Source organism: Trachypithecus francoisi, unplaced genomic scaffold (assembly GCF_009764315.1).
Source record: "Trachypithecus francoisi isolate TF-2019V2 unplaced genomic scaffold, Tfra_2.0 Lachesis_group13, whole genome shotgun sequence".
Taxonomy (NCBI): Eukaryota; Metazoa; Chordata; class Mammalia; order Primates; family Cercopithecidae; genus Trachypithecus; species Trachypithecus francoisi.
This window is the reverse complement of record NW_022681458.1, coordinates 3,682,863-3,700,527: the sequence shown is the minus strand read 5'-3', so window position 1 is coordinate 3,700,527 and position 17,665 is coordinate 3,682,863. Positions and strand designations below refer to the sequence as shown.

Genomic DNA, 17,665 nt, shown 5'->3' with positions numbered 1-17,665 from the left:
CCCTAGTGGTCTCATCCACTTCCGGCGTCGGCGCCTTCCATTCACGACGCCCTCGAGTCCGCCAGCTTGGGGAGCGCGGAGTGGCGCGTACCATTGCGGGCGGGGGAGCTGGGCGCGGGGCTCCTGTGCACCTCCGGCCTCCCTGGCCGACCCGGCGCCCCGAAGCCGGACCAGGGAAACCTCCACCTCCGGCCACCGGCCAGAGGCGCGCCCCTAGCGGCCAGGGCTGCGGGAAAGTCTGCGCGGCATGCTTCATTCACACATTCATTCATTTACTCATTCACTCATTCATCGCCGGGTCCCGGAGCAGCCTAGGAGAAGGTGGCTGCACAGCCCTGCAGCAGCTGCCGGGGCACGCCCACCCGGGCCTCAGAGGTGACTGTGGTCCACACTTGTCCCGGCAGTTACCACGTGTTACAATTTTTGGTTCAGGAAATAGAGTCACTGTTACTCTGGGGAGGTACAAAAGAAAGAAATGATGTTGTCCCTGCCCCCAAGCGCATCACTAGGGAGAAAGGACTGTCTCATAAAAAGGAAACTTAATCAAATGCTAAATTGGGCGATGTGGGCTATAAATTAACCAGAGCTATCCCCACAGGCTCCATGAGAAAGGCAGCACTTCCAGGGCGGGTAGGGTGCGCCCTGAGTAAGGGACACCTTAGGAAGGTGCAAGCAGTAGAGACGGAGAAGCTCGTGGTGGGAGGTTGTCCTGGGAGCCAGTGCAGGAGCGCGCATCACTTTGAGGGTTTGCTGTTTCAGTAAAGCATTGTTTGGGGCATCATGAGCCTCTAAACTTCCATTTAAAGTGTCAAGAGAGAGAGTACAATTTCCCCTGGTCTGGGTAGAAGCCTGAGACTTACAGGACAGGAAGGAGCTTGCAGGCTCCCATGCGGCAGACTCTGAAAGTGCAGGCTCTCATGGGGAAGGCGAGATTGTCCAGGAAGCTGGAACCCGCAGCATCTCTCTTTACTCTTCTTGTTCTTCTTTACCTGGACTCGCCTGGGGACCAGGGATGGGACAGAAGGAAAAGTTATTAACCCACATCAGGAATTCCTGAGTGTGATAACTCTTTCCCTTCTACTTGACAAGGTGTGTGTGCAACTTCTCAGATGCAAACCAGGGCAAATACCAAGTTCATCAGGGCAGCCCTTCCCACAGAAGCCCAGGGAGGCCTGCAGGCTGTTCACACACTGTCAGGTGGCCCCTCCTCCTGTTCCTCTGACATTGACATCTCAACACACTCCCCACCCCCTCCCTAATACAGACACACACAAATGCCAAGCAAACCCAGGCCCGGTTGCGCCCTGCACACACCCAAAGGCTCTTTTGTTCCTTCCCTCCCATTGACGTCAATGGGGAGCTCCATTGTTCTGGAAACAAGAGTAAACAGCTCCTCCACACCTTACTGAGATTCTTCTTCACGCTTTTGCTGGGTCTTGCTCCATATTCAGCCTGCTACCTGATGTCACATTCCCTCCCTAAATGTAGCCTTTTTTTATTTCCACCAATAAATCTGGTAGAAAGATACTGAAATCAATTCTTTTAGAAATTATCAAGTGCTTTGGGCTCTAGGACTCTTCAGAATCTCGTCTATTTTCAGTTATTCACAGCCAGTTTCTTCTTTCCTATTATTGGAAATTTTTGTACACTCCACAAATACTCGTTGACACCTGAGTATTGAGGGGCATGCAAAAATACGTCTCACTGTATCCCTGCTTGTAAGGAGTTTGTGATGCAGAAGAGGGGAGGAGGCAGATTCAGAGGCAATTTTGTCTAAGATGTGGTGTAGGTCCTGAGGGAATAGGACAGCCATGGACAGATGCTCCATCAGAGGACCCAGCTCCAGCAGAGGACAGCGCTCAGGGGATGAGCTCCTACAGTCAGGCCAAGTGCATGGATACCATTCTTGGTGAACCAAGATGGTGACAGAGAGGGAGGGAGAGAGAGAGAGCGTGCAAATTGGGGCAGTCAGATTGGAGAAGGAAGGGGGATGAACCCTTTCCTAGCCAGCCCACACTGGCCAGTTGTCACCTCCACCACAGAGCTCAGAGCTCTTGGATAGGAGAATTGCTGTTGGCACTGTGGGAGGCAGGCTGGCTGGGAGAAAGCTAGTCCTTTAGTTGGGGGTGGAGGTGAGGTGGTAAGCCAGGGTCTGCAGCTACCTTGGGAATGCTGCCAGTGGGAGGAGTTGGCCTCCCAGCTAAAGGCTGCTTGGCCCCTGCTCCACCCACTCCCACTAGCCTGTTTCCACCAGTAAGCCTGGCCCAAGTTGGCCCTGCCCATCTACGTCTGGGCCTGCCTGTAGGGCTTCTCTGCACCCAGGCCTCCATGCCCTTGCCAGTCCACTCACTGGCCCTCTCATTCACTCAAGCACCCAGCCAATTGTTTACTGAGCAACTACTGTGTACCAGGCACTGTGCTGGTCACTGCTTCCTCTCATTGTGGGTGGCATGGTTTGTGGGTTGGCTAGCTGGAGGGGCAAAGAACAGGCAGCTAGGAAGAGAACTCCCTCTGTAAATGGAGGAGGTGGTGGCCAGCAAAGTCCTCTCTAAAGAGATGGAGGGGACACTGTCAAGCTTTCTGGCCTTCTAGTGCTGGAGCGCCTTTCTTGGGTTTAGGGACATTGGAGATGGTAATGCCCAACCCTTACTCTCCAGCCTCCCTTGAACCCAGCAGTGACCTACAGCTGACCCCAGCTTAGCATGATGGCAGCTCCTGGCAGGGAGACCCGGCTCACAGAGGTGACCTCAAGGGCGTGGGCACCTGTGTCCAGGGTCTCAGGGTGAGACAAGGACTACTTGCCTCTAGTGACCCAAGAACAGGTGCCTGTCCCTGGACATGAGGTGGTTTGTGGACCAATATAAAGAAGTATCTTCCAGCTCTTTGGGAGGCCGAGGTGGGAGGATTTCTTGAACCCAGGAGTTTGAGAACAGCCTGGGCAACATAGTGAGACCCTGTCTCTACAAAAAATAAGAAAGCCAGGCATGATGGCATGCTCCTGTGGTCCCAGCCACTTGGGAGGCTGAGGCAGGAGGATCCCTTGAGCCCAGGAGTTTGAGGTTGCAGTGAACCGTGATTGTGTCACTGCACTCCAGCCTGGGCAACAGAGCAAGACTGAGACCCTGTCTTTTTTAAAAAAAAGAAGAAGGCATCTTTATTATGCTAGCTACCTACTGAGAAGACTTTTTGATTTTTAAACTAAATATAGATCCAGGGAGGCTGTTCTTTGGGGGAGACATGTGGGTGTGGTGTGCTCATATATCTTCCCCAAGGAAGTCACAAGATTGAGCCATCCACGATGGGTGTGTAGTCCCCATCTTTCTTCGCCTTGCCCTGGAGAAGAGCCTGGGGAAAGGAGCTTGCTTGGAGCCTGGAATGTAAGCATCCTTGTCCCAATGACTCCTTTACAAAGGATGCCCTAGAGATCACAGGGCTGGTGGCACAAGCTAGGACCTGCATTTGATGTGGAATAGAATGGTGAGAGTGGGCATCCTTGCCCTGTTCCACCCTGGGGGAGGAAGTGTTCAGTATTTCACCACCAGGTATCATGAGCCTTGGATGTTTGTTTTTTTATGGATGTCCATTGCCATATGTTCTATTTCGCTAAGACTTTTATTTGTTTTTCTTTCTTTTTTTTTTTTATTGATTTTTTTATGGATGTCCATTGCCATATATTCTAATTTGCTAAGATTTTTATTTGTTTTTCTTTTTCCTTTTTTTTTTTTTTTTTTTAAGATGGAGTCTCACTCTTTCACCCAGACTGGAGTACAGTGGCATGATCTCAGCTCACTGCAACCTCTGCTTCCTGGGTTCAAGCTATTCTCCTGCATCAGCCTCCTGAGTAGCTTGGATTACAGGCGCGCGTCACCACGCCCAGCTAATTTTTGTGTTTTTAGCAGAGACAGGGTTTCACCATGTTGGTCAGGCTGGTCTCGAACTCCTGACCTCATGATCCACCCGCCTCGGCATCCCAAAGTGCTGGGATTACAGGTGCGAGCCACTGTGCTTTTAATCCATGGCAATAGTTATTACTTCAAAATACCTCTCCCAAATACATCTAATCTCTTTTTTTTCTGCAGATCTGCAAATAATTTAAATTGCCATAGCTTTGTCTCTGCTATACAATACTCTGTATAGATGTGTTTACTTCATTATTGTATCCTAAGACAAAAAATATAAATGAATAAAATAATTTGTACCTGAAGATTCTGTCTTTTTAATGTTATACATGTCCTCTTTATTGCTACAAGAATTCAGTGATTAAATGTGTACCCAACTGACTTCTCTTATTACCAGTTTTGCAAATAAAAGGCATGCTTTTAACCAAAGCCAAGAAACAATTTGCTATCATGTCACTTGAAAAAGGATTAAAACTTCAAACTTTCTGGTCATTAAGGCCATTAAGAAAAACCAAGGATTTGGGAGGCTGAGGCAGGCAGATTACCTGAGGTCAGGAGTTCGAGACCAGTCTGGCCAACATGGTGAAAGTCCATCTCTACTAAAAATACAAAAATTAGCTGAGTGTGGTGGCACACATCTGTAATCCTAGCTACTCGGGAGGCTGAGGCAGGAGAATTGCTGGAGCCCAGGAGGCAGAGGCTGCGTGAGCCAAGATCATGCCACTGCACTTCCGCCTGAGTGACACGGCAAGACTCTGTCTCAAAAAAAAAAAAGAAAAAGAAAAAGAAAAAAAGAAAAAAAAAGAAAAAGAAAAAATAAAAAAGTAAAACCAAGGATTTAACTGAGACGAAAGCTGTGCCCTTTGGTGGGGAGAGGGTAGCAGTGGGTAGGTGATGCTGTATAGCACTCCTGGGTTGAGTTGCAGGTCAAGTCTCTGCCTCAGGAACTTGTGGACTAATTTGTGGATCAGGTTTTCTGGTCTCAGGCAGCTTGAGTTTCTTTCCAGGGCTTCAGGGCAGCCAATACCCCTCACTGTCCTGAAGGAGCCCAAGGAGAGGCAACTTGCCAAAAACGCCTGCCCTGTCTGAGCTGAGCCCCCACACCCAAGGTGATGCCCCCTGTCTGAGGTGATACCCGTGTTCAAGGTGATCCCCCACGTCCGAGGCGCCTCTTCCTTCCCAGGTGGAGGGTCTCTTATCGGTCAGGGTGTCATCCTGCTGGCCTTCTGGGCCATGGACCTTGCCCAGGCAGGCCCCCGCATCAGGCTCCCTGGCTCTCTCCCTCTCTGTCTAGTGTGTGTCCTGCAGGGCTGTTGCCTCAGTGTGGTTCTGCCAGCATTCCTGGGGTGTCACTGAGGGGTAGGCCAGTTGGCACCTCCAACCGTGGACATCTTGGAGTCAGGAACGGGGGCCTTGCATGCTCTGGGGACCAACAAGGCCTGGTGCCATTAGGGTTCCTGATCCTGGGTGACACTAAGAAGAATGCAGGAGCCTGAGTTTGGGGCTTTGCATTCATACGTGAGTACGGCCCTCGGGCCCCCCCGTGACCTGTGAAGAAGCTGTGAGGGAGCACGTGCTTGCTGTGTTGAGACATCACGCTTGGCGCTTGGCACACATTCTCTTCTTTAATCCTCACCACTCTATAGGACATGCTCCTGCGTTCCATTGATCCTTTGCAAAAGACATTCTCGACACCGCGACACCAAAGGAATCCTGTGTGTCTGTGTTTTATGTCATCAAGGAGAAACTACCTTTGTCTGCAGAAAGATCTCATGGCCACCCTCACCACCCTGTCCCTATGGAGTCCGAGAACCAGCTGACTCATCAGGGAAGGCCGCAAAGTCAGGAGCCACCAAAGTCCACGCTCCAACGTGCCTCTCATTCTCCAAATGTCAAACATTCTCCCCACCCAAAAGCTCCTCTGTGACTTGGCGAATGCAGGTGCTCCATGCATTCTATTCATGTAACTCCCCTCAGTCCATAAGGGCTCATAGGTGGGGATGGCTGGGGTGCAGGTCCGTCTTGGGGATCACCAGCCCACCAGTGATGCCAGTTCACAGTGCCCTCCTTGGGAGGGTGAAGGCTCAGGCCTGTGCACCTGCCTCACCCTCTGCCTGCTTCTGGGGCTTACAGAGTGTTCCCTTTGGTTTCTGGGTGTTTGTTCTCTCCTGCTGTCTTCTCCCTGGTGCCCAACATGGAAAAAACATCTCTTGTCCCTAAACCGAATCTTGCTGGTCGGAAGCAGCAAAGTTGCTGTTGTTTCTCTCTTCTTCTTCTCCTTCTTTCTTTTCTTCTTCTTCTTTCTTCTTCTTTCTCCTTCTTCTTTCTTCTCTCCTCCTCCTCCTTCCTTTCCTTCTCTTTCTTCTCCTTCTCCTCCTTCTCCTTCTTCTCCTCCTCTTTCTCTTTCTTTTAGAGATAAGGTCTTGCTGGAGTGCGTTGGTGTGATCAGAGCTCAGTGAACCCTCAAATCCCTGGCCTCAAACGGTCCCCCTGCGTCAGTCTCCCAAAGCCCTGGGGTTACAGGCATGAGGCAGGCAAAGGGGTCTGACTGGGTTACCCTGAGGGTGGAGCATCCTCTCGAGGAGGGCGTGATGGATTTCCTGGTTTCGGGCAGAGGCAGGAGCCCAGGTGACTTAGAGCTGTGACGGCAGTGATCGTGAGGCCTGACCTGTGGTGGTTCCATGGTGAAGGGCAGCTGGGAGCGAAGGCTGCCCGTGTACCCATCTTCTCAATCCTCCTCAACAGATGGAGTCCTGCGAGGAGGAGGAAGGGAAATTGGGAGACACCCTACCCACTCCCCAGGTCACCACTGAAGCTGGGGAGCTTTGTTACAGGGAGGAAGCCATGTGTAGGTGGACTGTGCGGGTGCACAAAGGAAAAATGGGCTTCCTCTGGCCCTGCTGCCACCCACACCCGGGGAACTCTTCGAAAGCGCGGATGGTTGATTTGCACGATGAGAGGTGACATGTGCTGATGAATGAAGCAAATGATGAGTTGGGGGATCCACACAGCACCCCTGCTGCAGAGTCAGTCATGTGCCCTGTGACCATGGACATGGGCAGACATTCCGGGCACTTCTCGCAGTGGGTGCTTGATGACCACAGTGTGGCGGCCCCAGGGGTGTTCCCTGAGACCTTGAGCATAAAACCAGGCATCCCCACCGAGGCTGCAGCCACTCTGGAAAAGCTTTCTGGGCTCATGTGGTTGATGAGAATGCAGAGAATCCCTGCCACACTCTGGACTCAGAAAGTGCTGAATGGTTCATGGCAGGCAGGGCCCTCCTCATGGGCGGCATCTTCAGCTTGGTTCCTCCAGGCACTGCCGGTCTGGAGCAGTTTTTCCAGGCTGGTGTGTGCCTGGTCTCTAAGGAAGAGTCAGAAACAAAGAACCCCCAAAAGTGGTTCAGATCTCTCCTTGAGACAGAAACGAGGAGCAAAGAACAGGGAGGACCTGAGGCTGCACGGCCCATGCAGACCTCCCAGCACATCCATCCTGCACATCCACCCCGCTGGCTCTGAAGCTGGCCACACCTAAACCAAGGAAGGTGAGAGGACCAGGAGAAATGACAAAGGAAAGAGGCTCTCGGGAGAAAAGGCATTGCGTGAAGGTGCTAGAAGAATAGTGTGAAAACTGGAGAAGCTATCAAGAGGAGGAGCACAGGCAGGAGCACAGAGCCAGGACTCCCCCAGGCAGGGAGCTTGGAGACCACAGCCTTGCATTGTCACCTCCTGGTCCACCTTGCAGGGCCTCTGAATCCTCTGAAGACACGATTCAAATGGGATTCCTAAAGAGCACTCTTGTAACGCTAGGTTCGCCTTGATCTGGGCTTCCCTACACACTGAGTCTTTCAAACCACAGGAAGATGAGGAATGGGACCCTGTTCCCCGAGCTCCCTGCAAGGTGGTGGCAGACTGTGTGCTCTGGACCACACACGCTAGAAACAGAAGGGGGCCCAGATAGTCTCAGGCTTGCTAGACAGGGTAGCCTGGGTGACTGTCACTGCTGGCCCAAGAAAGGCCATTGCTATAGGGGCTGCCAGGGCTCTTCCCAAAACTTTTCAGTGGTAGACAGGAGAGAGCCAGTGGATAATACCCTTACCCTTTGCTATCTGTTGGGCCAAAATCCAAGGCATGATTTTCCACTGGGCCAGGGCATTGGCATTCATAAGCAGCATGTGGACATGCTGAGTGTCTAGCTTGCCTCGTGAGGCTCATCAGGAAGCAGTGGCCAGCATGGGGATGCCTCACCTTGCCTTTTCTTCCTTTTTTCTCTACTCTCCCTGTCCTGTCCTGGGATCGCACCTCCCGATAAAGCTTTCTTTTTTGTTTTTTCTTTTGATACGGCGTCTCCTCGCTCTGTCGCCCAGGCTTTGGAGTGCAGTGGCGCGATCTCAGCTCACTGTAAGCTCTGCCTCCCAGGTTCACGCCATTCTCCTGCCTCAGCCTCCCGAGTAGCTGGGACTACAGGCACCCGCCACCACGCCCAGCTAATTTTTTGTATTTTTAGTAGAGACGGGGTTTCACCATGTTAGCCAGGATGGCCTTGATCTCCTGACCTCATGATCCGTCTGCCTTGTCCTCCCAAAGTGCTAGGATTACAGGCATGAGCCACCGTGCCCAGCCAAAGCTTTTGTTCTTAAGCCTGTTCCCTGGCTCTGTTTTCTAGGGAACCTAAACTAAGACACTGGATACTGAAAATGGTTTGATAAAGCAGACCCTCACTCAAGGCTTCATGTTGGAATCGATCTTCCCACCTGTCTCAGAGTCACAGGGTCTCCATACCTCTGGTAAGTGGGATTATAATGACCAGGGGTCAGCAAACTATGGCCTGTTCTTCCATGGCTTGTGGACTAAAGGGAGAGGGAGAGGGAAATGTCAGAGAATGTGCTGCAGATATCACACAAGGCCCACAAAGCCTGTATTACTTACTATCTGTTCTTTTACAGAAAAAGTTTGCTGACCGCTGGTGACTGCTCATCATACAGGGGCATTATGATTATTGCAGTTTTCACCTGTGGTCAGTTATGATGGGTGCAGCCGGAGAGCAAGGCACTGGGTGGTGCTTCCTGAGTGGGAGACAATGACAATGATAGTAATTATGCAGAAGGGTGATACCTTCTTATGTTGGAGCTGAACACCCGGAAGAAAGGAAACGGTGGGCTTGGGAGAGTTCATTGCCAATCTAAGACAACTTTTGAAAGCCTAAGGGCCTCACTGGCAGCTCAGGAGATTTACATCTCCTACAGCCACTGGGTAGGAGAAATCACTGTTGAAAATCGGCCAGGCGCATGACTCACACCTGTAATCCCAGCACTTTGGGAGGCCATGGCAGGGGGATTACCTAAGATCAGGAGTTCGAGACCAGCCTGGCCAACATAGTGAAAATTAAAAATTAGCCATCTCTACTAAAAATACAAAAATTAGCAGGCATGGCGGCATGCGCCTGTAATCCCAGCTACTTGGGAGGCTGAGGCAGGAGAATTGCTTGAACGTGGGAGGCAGAGTTTGCAGTAAGCTAAAAAGAAAAATGAAAATCAGATCTTGAGGCTGGGTGCAGTGGCTCATATCTGTAATCCCAGCACTTTGGGAGGCTGATGGGGGCAGATCACTTGAGGTCAGGAGTTCGAGACCAGCCTGGCCAACATGGCAAAATCCCCGTCTCCACCAAAAATAAAAAAGTGAGCTAGGCATGGCGGTGCGTGCTTGTAATCCCAGCTACTCGGGATGCTGAGGCAGGAGAATTACTTGAATCCAGCAGGCGGAGGTTGCAGTGAGTCGAGATCACGCCACTGCACTCCAGCCTGGGCAACAAAGCAAGACTCTGTCTCAAAAAAAAAAAAAAAAAGAAAAAAAAGAAAAAAAAAAGAAAGGTCTCAAATTCGATAAGGATTGAAAGCTACAAAGGAGACTAAAGTCATAGCCTTGACAGGCCTGCTACATCAGTCAGGAGCCAGATAGCAAATGGTCCTGAGACCATGGCTATGGACAATTGAGTAGATAAGCTGAGAATCTCAAACCCCCAAATTCTCAGAAGCCTCCAAGCCAACAGAAGTAATTAATTACTTCCTCCTTGCCAGAGAACAGGTTGTTCTTTTTTTTTTTTTTTTTTTTTTTTTGAGACAGAGTCTCGCTCTGTTGCCCAGGCTGGAGTGTAGTGGCACAATCTTGGCTCACTGCAAGGTCCACCTCCCAGGTTCATACCATTCTCCTGCCTCAGCCTCCCAAGCAGCTGGAACTACAGGCGCCCGCCACCATGCCAGGCTAATTTTTTGTATTTTTAGTAGAGATGGGGTTTCACCTTGTTAGCTAGGATGGTCTCGATCTCTTGACCTCGTGATCCGCCCACCTCGGCCTCCCAAAGTGCTGGGATTACAGGCGTGAGCCACCGCGCCCAGCCGAGAACAGGTTGTTCTTACAGAATACCTTACCTGTGGCAGGGGTCTTGCAAGGTGTTTGTTCTCAAGACCTGCCCTCACCACTGCTCCTTGATGCCAGGCCGACATCCAGGGTCAGGCTTCACCATAGCTAGAGCAGAGAGGCATATGCTCAGCTCTGGTTAGAACCGTCCTATTCTCCAAAGGAATTGCAGAGCTAACGTGCGCCAGCAGGATCTTAAGGAACACAGGTGACGCTGGTTCTTCCCAGTGTGGTGGGGGAGGAGCATAACGCTAGGTCGGTGGCTGGAGAATAATTCGTTGGCACAGGGACAGTCATCTGTGATTTGGAACTTGATGCTTTGGCAAGGACATTAGGAACTGATTCCAATCATTTGTTGGGCTGACTCCAGTGGTGTACTAGTTAATGTTTAACAATTGGCTCTCTGGAAAAATAAAAAAATAAAAAAAAGAAAGAGAAAATATGTAGCATTTATCCATTTCTGTGATGAAGATATTCCTGCATGACCAATTTCAAGCTACCACCGTGACCTCCTGTGAAAGTGGTGATGCCATCTAAGGCCACATGCATGGAAAGAAGCCCACCCTGCTTGCCCTGGGTTCAGGCCAACATGGCCAACCTAAGCGATTCCTTAGAAAACAGAGTTTGGATCTGCTCAGTTACAAGGAGAAATGGACCTCCCAACGTTCAACATCTAGAAGACTATTTTTCTAAACTCTTTGTTAAAAGATTTTAAAAGGGGCTATTCTTACCAAATCCCGATAAAGTGTCCATTGCAAGATATTTCTCAAGGTTATTAAGACCTATGGCTTCTTATAAACTCCTTTTGCTGTAAGTCAGCTCACGTTGGAAGCCAGCCACAAAAATGATAATTTTGGATTTGTAATCATTGCTATTGAGACATTGTGTGTGGTAGGGACCGGCCTTTCTGTGTTAAGCCACTCCTCCTCTTTGTGGCCTTAAAAATCTACCATCAATACAAAGGAGGCAGTTGTCTGCTGAGTGAGGGCCTGGGTAGGCCAGCGTAGCTCTCCCACATATTGATGTAAATCATTAGGGTTCCAGTGGAAGATACAGGTTCTGTCTGAGTGAGGAGAGCCACAAGTCCGGGCTGACCTCAGCATTTCAGTCCCCAACTTATTCCAACTCTTGGGGTCAAAGGCCAAGAGGAGGTCCCAGGAAATCTGGGAAGGGTTTGCACTGCTCCCGATTGGTTCCCGGATGCAGGAAGGGTGAGCGTTGTCAGCCATGGACTTACTAGGCGTGAGACCCTGCTGATCTTCGTGCCTCATGTTGGCCTGAGAAACCAAGATTTGCTATTTGGTTTGAAAAATACGAACGCACCGGCCGGGCACAGTGGCTCACGCCTGTAATCCAACACTTTGAGAGGCTAAGGTGGGCGGATCACCTGGGGTCAGGAGTTCAAGACCAGCCTAGCTAACATGGTGAAACCCCATGTCTACTAAAAATACAAAAAATTAGCCGCACGTGGTGGCATGCACCTGTAATTGCAGCTACTTGGGAGGCTGAGGCAGTAGAATCACTTGAACTTGGGAGGCAGAGGTTGCAGTGAGCCAAGGTCGTGCTATTGCACTGCAGCTTGGGCAATAACAACAAAACTCTGTCTCAAAAAAAAAAAAAAATGAACTTACCTTATAGAGGAGGTGTATGAGTTAACAGATAGGTTTTTAGGGGTGTGCCTTCATGTCAGTGTATACTTGGAAGAAAAACCTGAGGGAATGCTCAAACTTCTACAGTGCTTTCCTCTGGGTGGTGGAATATGGGTGACATTAGTTTTCCTCTTTATATTTTTCAGTATCTTTCATATGTTCTATAATAAGCATTTATAATAATTTACATAAAGTATAAATTATATGTAATATACTTTTATATATTAAACACATTTTATAATTAGAAAACATAAATACGGAAATGCTGTAGACTATTAAATATAAAATAAGAAACTTATTTTGAGCAGGATATTTCATATCTGCTTAAAATGGCTTGCTTTGTTAATAGAGATGGAGAACCTGTGCAGTAAAAAGCAAAAGCATTAAATTTTTTGTATTGTGAAGTTATTTTTATTTGACTTCTGCTCATTTCCAGTCTTTGTCTTCAGTAATTAGATATGAGTTTCATGCTATTTTGAACAACTGTTGCTGGAGGTTTACCAAGCTTATGTTTATCATCCAAACCTTTGTAGAGATTGTAAACAAATAAAGTAGTCTACAGAGGAAAATTCAGATGATGAAAACAAATAAACCACAGAAAGCAACTCAACAGATACAGACCAGGCATGACTGTGAGGGAAACAAATAGCTAACATAGGAGCCATGAACACTCAGATGGGATTGAAGACATTCAATATTTGAGGGCTTTTCAGTCAAATCAGCACAAAAATGCTACAGAAAAGGTAAAACATAAAATAATGGGCATTGGTATATCTGTGAAGCAAAAGAAGGCAGAGGTGGCAATATTGCTAAAAGACAAAGCAAAACGTGTGCTTTTCTCGGCCGATATCCTGTTCTGACAGCCATAGAAAAGAATGTGCCAATGGAAAGCCCCAGAAGGGGAAATGTAAAAGTGTCCATTTCCGTTGGGGTGGAAGGAGGAGTGTGTCTTCCTTGCTTGTTTTCTCAGCTCTCCACATGGTCTTCCTGCTTTGCTCAGGTGGACTCCCGTGCTGTTTCTCACTTGGATTAAAAACAATAACAACAACAACTTTCTTTTTTTTTTTGAGACGGACTCTCGCTCTGCTGCCAGGCTGGAGTGCAGTGGCATGATCTCGGCTCACTGCAACCTCTGCCTCCCGGGTTCAAGCGATTCTCCTGCCTCAGCCTCTTGAATAGCTGGGACTACAGGCATGCGCCACCATGTCCAGCTGATTTTTGCAGTTTTAGTAGAGACTGGGTTTCACTGTGTTGGCCAGGATGGTCTCGATCTCTTGACCTCGTGATCCACCCACCTCGGCCTCCCAGCGTGCTGGGATTACAGGCGTGAGCCACTGCACCTAGCCACAACAACTTTCTAGGAGTGTCTCCTTAAAGGCCATGTATCTCTGAGGTGGAGACGTGCGGGTGAGGCTCTTCTCGGAACCGTTGGGGCAGTGTGGAGGGGGCCCTCCTCCTGCTCGGGACTCTGGATGTCGCCCCCAGCCAGGTCATTGTGCCCTCTGGGGTAAGCGCTCCTTCAGGTGATTTGGGCCCTTCCTGCTCTGATGCCCAGAGGCACCCAGGTTTGAAGGTGGGGCTGCCCTACCAGAGCTCATGGTTTCCATCCATGAAGATGAGGTCGGGCCCTATGTGTCATCTGGTGCCGACACTGAGTCCTGCCACCAGGATGTCCGTCTGTGCTGGACTCACTAGAGTCCTGGCCTTCATGGGATGAGAAGCGACTTTCCCTGTCCCCAGTGTTCACTTCCTGCGTCCCCTGCTTTCACTTCCTACAAGCGCCTGAGACCAGTGACTTGGGTCTCATGGTGCCTCCCACTCCGGTTTTCCAACTCCCATTCTTCCTCGTCCTCTCCATGCGCCTGCTCAGGACTCCTCAGTTCTCGAAAACTCAAAACTCATCACACAAGTGTCCCTCCCAGGCAACTTTTGATGGCATCCCATGACAGGGATAGTGGAGGCTTTTTTATTTCTAGGAATTAAGTTCTTGTCATCTTGGGCTAAAGGTTTAGGGCTTCTCCCCAAGGCAGTTCGGAACTTACTTAAAGTAAGAATAATTTCCCCCTTCTCCCAAGGATGCACTTCACCTGATCCTGTCCGAGGTTTGTTATGGTTGTTTTTACTCTTTTCTCCCTACTTCTCCTCCCTCTCCTCAATATTCAGGATATAAAGTTTTCAGGCCATATTTATCTAACTCCAGAGATGACTTTCCTTTAGGACATCCTATGTTGGCCAACGGAGTGCTGCGGTATCTGCTGCCTCTTCTCGGAAGGGCTCCCTGTCGATCTGTGGGTGGAGCTTCTCCTACTGGGAATTGCCCCTCCAGGGCATTGGAGGGGAGGCCAAGGCCTGTGACACCCAGAAAAGCCGTGTCTAGCCCTGGCAGCTCTGTGCCGATAGCTGCATGGCCCAGTGTAGGGGTGTGTGTGTGTGTGTGGTGTGTGTGTGTGTGCTATTAGCAGGGACTAGCATCTTTCACTGGCATCAAAAGACTGACCCATTTTCAGCAACAATCTTTTTGCAGCCGACGAAGGCTTTGTTGGGTTTGTATAGGCGACCAGTTGAGCTGGGTTTGTGTTTTAGAGAAGTGGTGAAGTCTTAGCAGGTGGGAAGGAAGCTCGGCCATGGCTCGCCAGTGAACTCCCTCCTCCTTTCTTCCTGGAAAATTTCCAGGACCCCATCTGAAGCGTCCCCTCCCAGGACTGACTCTGGTCTGTCTCTTTGCTGGGTTAGGTAGGAGGAAGGCTAGTGGGATGCCCATAACAGATTTTTGTCATCTACCGCTCAGTCTGGATTCCCCACTCCCTCTGCTAGCACCTCTGCTGGGCTTGGTCACCCACCTGGCAGGAGGACACAGACCCTCATCCCAGCTGCTACACCCTCTTTAGGCTGCAATTGCTGTGCTTGTCCATTTCCCATCAAAACCGGGTAGGAGCGTACCAAGTGATGCCCCAGAAGCCAACTGCGTGCCAAGGTTATCCTCCTTCACCCCAGTTCCAGCAGCCCCTCCTGTTCTTGAGGATCAGAGCCAGTCACCCCTGCTGGGACACCAACTCCTGTCCTTGCTTGCTGCTCTTTTTTTTTTTTTTTTTTTTTTGAGATGGAGTCTCGCTCTGTGGCCTGGACTGGAGTGCAGTGGCCGGATCTCAGCTCACTGCAAGCTCTGCCTCCCGGGTTCACACCATTCTCCTGCCTCAGCCTCCCGAGTAGCTGGGACTACAGGCGCCCGCCACCTCGCCCGGCTAGTTTTTTGTATTTTTAGTAGAGACGAGGTTTCACCGTGTTAGCCAGGATGGTCTTGATCTCCTGACCTCGTGATCCGCCCGTCTCGGCCTCCCAAAGTGCTGGGATTACAGGCTTGAGCCACCGCGCCCGGCATCTTGCTGCTCTTTTGGCACAGAGCCTGACGTGACCAGTGATAGTCATAGCTTATTGTCCACTGGGTCTCCTGGTGGCAGCGTTCCCCCTCTGAGGGACAGGTCTCTAGAACTGCAAAGCACAACATGGAGGGGACGAGAAGTTCAAATTCGCCAACTGGATCCCTGGAGGTCATGGTTAGGGGGCTGTTCCTGCTTCTGCTCCTGGGTTCCCAGACCCATGCATTTTATCAGGTGGAGACAGCAATTTATGATGGTCACTGATTTAGGGTATATTTTGTGTTTTAAAAGATGGAATCCCATCCTCAAAGGGTATTTTCTCCTCAGCAGAGCCAAGAAGAGGACCACTCCATCACTCACACAGATTGGCGGCATCTGAATGGCATGGTAAGGAATGGGCCCAGTGGAGCCCATGGTCATGTATCTAACACCATAGCTCCTTTGCTGTAAAGTGAGTCTTTTTGGTCCAAAGCAATGTTATGTGATATTCTACATCCATTGATCAAACTTTCTGTAAACCTCCAGATAGTGTTCATAAGGGCAGGAAAGACAAATCCACACTTGGGGTATGTCTTGGGTCACTCAAAATGAATCCCTGCCTCACCTTTAGGGCAGTATAATTGAGTTTAAGTCCAGTGTAATCAACCTTCCACCTAGCGGCCTGTTGAGTTCCTCCCAGTGGCACTCTGCTGGGAGCTCAGCATTGGTGTCTTGCTGTTAAGCTGGATGTTCAGCAGTTGCTGGAACTCAATCAGCCTTGGTGAGTTGGAGGCCACACTGTTGGGCCCACAACATCCTGCCTCCCGGCCACCACTGCTACTCACTGAATGGCCAATGACACAGGCAGGCTGACTCCAAATGGTCAAAGCATCTTCCTACATGGCTGCTGGGTGCCTTTTCTGTGGTGGTGCTCTCGGGTGGCTGTTAGCATGGGACACAGAGGCCTTCACACACATGTCCACTCCCATGATCCTAGCTGTATGCATGACCCTTCCACGAAACTCCTGGTTCCCAACCTTTGAATTTTCCAGGCCCAGAGCAGCAACAGCCAAGTCTTTTGCCACTGTCCATAGGTCTGAACATATTCTTAAGCCAAGCCACTTATCTTTCTACACAAAATGGAGAGCTGCGTGCACTGCCTAAGCATGGTGGGCAGAACAGTGGGCCCCCAAACATGCCCATGTCTGGAACCTGTACATCTGTTTTGGTACAGGGCAAAAGGGACTTTGCAGATGTCATTACATTGAGGATCTTGAGATGGGAAGATTATCCTGGCCCAATGTAATCATAAATGTCCTTATGAGTGAAAGATGGAGGCCGATTGTGGTGGCTCACACCTATAATCCCAGCACTTTCAGAGACCGAGGCAGGTGGATCACCTGAGGTCAGGAGTTCGAGACCAGCCTGACCAACATGGTGAACTTCCATCTCAACTAAAAATACAAAAAAAAATTAGCCGGGCATGGTGGTGGGCACCTGTAATCCCAGCTGCTTGGGAGGCTGAGGTAGGAGAATCACTTGAACCCAGGAGGCGGAGGTTGCAGTGAGCCGAGATTGCACAATTGCACTTCAGCGTGGGCAACAGAGGGAGATTCCATCTCAAAAAAAAAAAAAAAAAAGTGAAAGAGGGAGCCAGGAGGGCCAAAGTCCGAGAAGGAGGCATGGCCATAGAAACAGACGTTAGCATGATGTGGTTTCTGGAAAGGGTGCATGAGCCCGGGAATGCAGGTAGCTTCCAGAAGCCAAAAAAGGAAATGAAATGGATTCTTCCCTAGAGCCTCCAGAAGGAATAGACCCCTGACAACGCCTTGACTTCAGCCCAGTAAGACCAAGTTTCAGCTCTGACCTCCAGAATTGTAAGAGATTCCATTTGTGTTGTTTTAAACGCCTGCGTTTTTGGAAATTGGTTACAGCAGCCACAGCGAACTAATACACCAAGTTTCTGTCCACAGGGAGATTGGGAGACGCAGTCTCTCAGCACTGGCTTTCAGGGAGGCCCCTGAGTGAGGCTGCGGTGCAGCAGCTATCTATTTTTAGGCACTTTTTGCATCCCACACTGAGCCAACCCATGTATGAACCAAGCTCGGCCCATTTCTTCCTTCATTAGGTGGTCGTAAGTGACACTACCACCCAACACAGCAGTGATGGAGGTGAGGGACCTCCAGTGGTGCAACAGAGGCAGATGATAGGAGGGTCTTGTGCAGTTTCTCTGTGGCTCTGGCCCTGCACAGGCCCAGTGCTGAATGTGCCTTTTCATCTTATCACAGATTTCTGTTGAGTATGTCTGACCTATGCCCTGGAGGCCCTGGCAGAGCCTGGCTCAA

At 50.0% G+C, this 17,665-nt stretch overlaps 1 long non-coding RNA gene across 1 annotated transcript; it reads right to left on the bottom strand.

Annotated features, from left to right (window-relative positions):
* Positions 1–4,768: 4,768 nt before the first annotated feature.
* LOC117094319 lies at positions 4,769–10,869 on the bottom strand. Its single transcript, XR_004441505.1, has 3 exons — positions 10,327–10,869; positions 8,828–8,964; positions 4,769–7,262 (listed from the first exon to the last, which is right to left on the bottom strand). It is a non-coding gene; the product is annotated as an uncharacterized LOC117094319 (long non-coding RNA).
* Positions 10,870–17,665: the final 6,796 nt, after the last annotated feature.